Below are 5,427 nucleotides of genomic sequence, written 5' to 3' on the forward strand. Positions count from 1 at the left end.
TTGGGGTTGTAAGGTTTGTGGTTTTGTGGTTGGGTTTGCTAGTTTCCCCACCCAAAGTTTGGGTGGTTTTTCCAACCTGGGTTGTAAGTGTTGGAATGTGGATCATATGGTTGCCTTTGTTGATTTCCCACATAGTTGGCCTCTTCCCAATCACCTCCTTCAGTGCTTACTTCCTCTTGATCTTGTGTGTGTATTGCAGCCACTTGATTTGTTTTTAAGTTCCTGGTGAGCTCTGCTAGTTGCTTGGCAAACACCTTGTTTTGGGCTAGAATTGTATCAACATGGTTCAGCTCCATGACTCCCTTAGTGTTGTGTCTCTCTGAAGCATAGTAGTACTCATTCTCAGCCACTGTCTCAATCACTTCAATGGCTTCTTCTACAGTCTTTTTCCTGTTCAATGAACCTCCTGATGAATGGTCTACAGCCTTCCTTGATTCATAAGAAAGTCCATCATAGAAAATATGCAATTGCACCCAGTCATGGAACATGTCTGGTGGGCATTTCCTTGTCAAATCCTTGAATCTCTCCCATGCCTCGTAGAGAGTTTCACCCTCTTGTTGTCTAAAAGTCTGAACCTCAGATTGAAGCCTATTGACCTTTTGTGGGGGGTAGAAACGTGCCAGAAACTTGCTTTCCACCTCATCCCAGGTTGTTAGGCTTCCCCTTGGGAATGATTCTAGCCATTTAGCTGCCTTGTCCCTAAGTGAAAATGGGAACAAGAGCAGTTTATAGGCATCTTCCTGGACTCCATTGGACTTCACAGTGTCGCAAATTCTCAGGAATTTTGTGAGATGTTGGTTTGGATCTTCATTAGCACTCCCACCAAATGAACAATGATCCTCCACCAGTGATATTAGATGTGGTTTGAGTTCAAAATTGTTGGCCTGAATGGGTGGTTTCTGAATGCTGCTACCACAATTCCCAGAGGTTGGGTTTATGTATGAACCAAGAACCCTCCTCTCGGGAATGACATTGTTTCCATCAGCTCTCTCATAGTTGTGAACTTCTCTATCCATGTTGAGATCTAGAGCTTCCTCAAAATTGTCCTCAGATTCTCCTTCAGATTCTTCTTCTCCCAGTACTCTCTTCCTTCTTCCTTCCCTTCTAAGTTTATGAAGGGTCCTCTCTGGTTCGGTATATGGAGGAGTTGATGTTTCTCCTCTCCTACCTGTCATACAAGAACACAGCACAGGCAATCAAACAAGTGAAATACTCTTGGTTAATGGAAGAGTATGGTTAGAGCAGTTGAGGAATTAATTCAAATAGTTAGTGGGTCAGTGAGTTAGTTGCTTGAATTTAAAGACATAAAGAAAGAAAGCAAGTAACAGAGTGCAGAAATTAAAATTCAACAAGTAACTTGAACTGAATTAACAAAATAAGAAAAATGCTCAATCTAGTTAACTTCCAATTTGAGAATTGTCAATCGAAAACCAATCCCCGGCAACGGCGCCATAAACTTGATAGCCATAAACTTGATAGCTACGATTTTAGGAAATTGCACAATCGGCAAAGATTCCTTCCGGCAAGTGCACCGGATTATCGTCAAGTAAAAACTCACAATAGAGTGAGGTCGAATCCCACAAGGATTGGTTGAATGAGCAATTCGGATTAGAAGTTTGTTCTAGTTGAGCGGAATCAAGATTTAGATGAGAATTGCGGAATGTTAAATTGCATGAATTAAAGAGCGAGAAGCTAAATTGCTGAAATTAAAAAGGGATAGGGGTGCTTGCATGAAATTAATTGCAGAATGTAAAGAGAAAGTGTAGATCAGAAATGGGGAATTCATTGGGTTTCAGGAGATATTGAGATCTCCGAATCAAAACATTTTGATCCCTTCCTCAATCAATGCATTCATTGAATTTTGCTTGGCAATCTTATATGATTGGATCCCAATCCCTTGGCTCACCAATTCTCTCTAAAAACAAACAAATTCCCAATCCCTTGGTTTAAATGTTCATAAGAAGAGATGATGCTCGATCACTGATTATACCACTCAGTTTCATGAACCACAATTTGGTAGGATTACATGTCACAATATCCATCCAAACCCCAATCCAATTCACTGTGAGAAAGCTTCTCTAGCATGAATCCTCCATTCCTTTCCCAAGGTTCCGAAGGATTCCAATTATGGATAGTTTCTTTCCCAAGACAACTAACCAATGGAATTAGATCGAGAAGCTTTCTAACAAAATTCAAGAGAAAAGATTGAAGAAGGAGATAAAAACTATTATTGATTCATTGAATTACAATAGAGCTCCCTAACCCAATGAAAGGGTTTTAGTGAGTCATAGCTCTGAATTCAATTACAAAAGTGTGAAAACTCTAAAATGATCAAAAGTGCTAAAGTGTAAAAAAAGTCCTCTCTAACTTAAATTCTATCCTATTTATACACTTTCTAAATTGAGCTTCTGTTGTGTTTCTTGGGCTTTGAGGCCTTTCCTTGATTTCCTTTTGCTTTGGGTTTATGATCCATAATCCTGATGAGGCTGTTGATCCAATTCTGTAACATTCATTGAGCCAACTTAGTGATAATCAAGTAATGACACATGACTCAACAAATTGAAATTCCAGACTCATCAATTCTTCAGGCCCAATCCCATAAACCATGATATTCAATTGGGTTTCATACCAGAGTATGTTTAAGTCAATGTTTGTGCTCAAATACTAACTTAAACTGCAATATCTTTGGCCCAGAAACCCTTTCACTAAGTGGCGTTTAAGTTGCAGTTTAAGCTTAAACTGCAACTTAAACGTTGGACACTCCTGGAGGTGATATAATTCAAGCACGTTTAAGCTTCAGTTTAAGGTTAAACTGAAGCTTAAACGTGGAAATGGAAGAAGGCAATCCTGGAGGGTAAATAGTCGAACACGTTTAAGCTTCAGTTTAAGGTTAAACTGAAGCTTAAACGTGGAAATGAAGATTGCAACCCTGGAGGAGAAATGCTGGTCGAACACGTTTAAGCTCCAGTTTAAGGTTAAACTGGAGCTTAAACGTGGAAATGAGAAGGCAACCCTGGAGGAGAAAAAAAACGCCGAACACGTTTAAGCTCCAGTTTAAGGTTAAACTGGAGCTTAAACGTGGGAATGGTTCCCTGGTGCTTTTCCCATTCTGGCGTTTAACTTCCAGTTTAAGGTTAAACTGGAGGTTAAACGCCAGTTTCAGCATTTGTCAGCTTTCATGATTCTGGCATTTAAGCTCCAGTTTAAGCTTAAACTGGAGCTTAAACGCCACTTTCAGCATTATATGGTTTGGTAGTTTAAGTTCCAGTTTAAGCTTAAACTGGAACTTAAACTCCACATGTGATATTCAAGCTTCCTTTATTGATTTTGTTGCTTCCTTGCCTAGCCTCTTCTTCCCTGAAATCATCCAAACAACTGCATCAAAGTCTTGCAAAATTTCATGAGAAATCTTCCATTCATAGCATTCAAGTAATATAACTAAAAACTCATGGAATTTGCATCAAAGTCATACTGTTTGGATGATTCATTGCTTTGTTGTTCATTTAACCATTCTTGGTTACTTTAAGCTCAAGAAAATGCATAAAACAACTAAAACTAATAGAAAAATGCTAGTGAAACTAGCCTAAGATGCCTTGGCATCAATGGCCTTGCACTCTCCTTTTGGATTTTCTTCTGTATTGCTTGGGAGAATACTGGGAGGAGTTTCAATGACTTTCTTACTCAGCTGGCCCACTTGTGCCTCCAAATTTCTGATGGAGGATCTTGTTTCATTCATGAAACTGAAAGTGGCCTTTGACAGATCAGAGACAATATTGGCTAAATTAGAAGTGTTTTGTTCAGAATTCTCTGTCTGTTGCTGAGAAGATGATGGATATGGCTTGCTATTGCTTAGCCTATTGCGTCCACCATTGTTAAAGCCTTGTTGAGGTTTTTGTTGATCCTTCCAGGAGAAATTTGGATGATTTCTCCATGATGGATTATAGGTGTTTCCATAAGGTTCACCCATATAATTAACCTCTGCCATGGCAGGGTTCTCAGGATCATAAGCTTCTTCAGAAGCTACCTCTCTAGTGTTGTTGGATGCATGTTGCAGCACATTCAGATTTTGAGAGATCATGTTGACCTGTTGAGTCAACACTTTGTTCTGAGCCAATATGGCATTCAGAGCATCAATTTCAAGAACTTTTTTTTTCTGAGGTATTCCATTATTCACGGAATTCCTCTCAGAGGTGTACATGAATTGGTTGTTTGCAACCATGTCAATGAGTTCTTGAGCCTCTTCAGGCGTTTTCATTAGGTGAATATATCCACCTGCAGAATGGTCCAATGACATTTTCGAAAATTCAGAGAGACCATAATAGAATATATCTAATAGGGTCCATTCTGAAAACATGTCAGATGGACATCTTTTGGTCAACTGCTTATATCTTTCCCAAGCTTCATAGAGGGATTCACCATCTTTTTGTTTGAAGGTTTGAACATCCACTCTCAGCTTGCTCAGCTTTTGAGGAGGCAAGAATTTATCCAAGAAGGCAGTGACCAGCTTATCCCAGGAGTCCAGGCTATCCTTAGGTTGTGAATCCAACCATATTCTAGCTCTGTCTCTTACAGCAAAAGGGAAAAGCATGAGTCTGTAGACTTCAGGATCAACTCCATTCGTCTTTATAGTCTCACAGATCTGCAAGAACTCAGTTAAAAACTGATAAGGATCTTCAGATGGAAGTCCATAAAACTTGCAGTTTTGTTGCATTAATGCAACTAGTTGAGGCTTAAGCTCAAAGTTATTGGCTCCAATGGCAGGAATGGAGATGCTTCTTCCATCAAACTTGGACGTTGGCTTTGTGAAGTCACCAAGCATTCTCCTTGCATTATTATTATTATTTTTGGCTGCCATGTCCTTCTCTTGTTCGAAAATTTCTGAAAGGTTGTTTCTGGATTGTTGTAATTTAGCTTCTCTTAATTTTCTCTTCAGAGTCCTTTCAGGTTCTGGATCAATTTCAACAAGAGTGCCTTTTTCCCTGTTCCTGCTCATATGAAAGAGAAGAAAACAAGAAAAGAAAGAGGAATCCTCTATGTCACAGTATAGAGATTCCCTTATGTTAGTAGAAGAAGAAAGGGGTTAGAAGAATGGAGATGGGGATTCGGATTTTTGGATGAAGAGAGGTGAAGAGAAGTGTTAGTAATTAAATAATTAAATAGAAGAAGAAAAGAGAAGGAAGATTTCGAAAATAATTTTTGAAAAAGAAGTTAGTAATTTTCGAAAATCAAAGACAAAATATAATTAAAATTAAAATTTAAAACAAAAAGAATTTTTGAAAAAGAGAGGGAGAATTTTCGAAAATTAGAGAGGGAAAAGTAGTTAGGTGGTTTTGAAAAAGATAAGAAACAAACAAAAAGTTAGTTAGTTGATTGAAAAAGATTTGAAATCAAATTTTGAAAAAGATAAGAGGATAAGAAGTTAGATAA

At 38.4% G+C, this 5,427-nt stretch overlaps 2 non-coding genes across 2 annotated transcripts; both read left to right on the plus strand.

Annotated features, from left to right (window-relative positions):
* The first annotated feature begins 486 nt into the window (after positions 1 to 486).
* On the plus strand, positions 487 to 590 carry LOC112804684 (small nucleolar RNA R71). The gene has a single exon (XR_003203297.1). It is a non-coding gene; the product is annotated as a small nucleolar RNA R71 (small nucleolar RNA).
* A 3,762-nt stretch (positions 591 to 4,352) lies between these two features.
* Positions 4,353 to 4,456, plus strand: LOC112804304 (small nucleolar RNA R71). The gene has a single exon (XR_003202918.1). It is a non-coding gene; the product is annotated as a small nucleolar RNA R71 (small nucleolar RNA).
* Positions 4,457 to 5,427: the final 971 nt, after the last annotated feature.

The sequence above is a fragment of the Arachis hypogaea genome, chromosome 5 (assembly GCF_003086295.3).
Source record: "Arachis hypogaea cultivar Tifrunner chromosome 5, arahy.Tifrunner.gnm2.J5K5, whole genome shotgun sequence".
Lineage (NCBI taxonomy): Eukaryota > Viridiplantae > Streptophyta > Magnoliopsida > Fabales > Fabaceae > Arachis > Arachis hypogaea.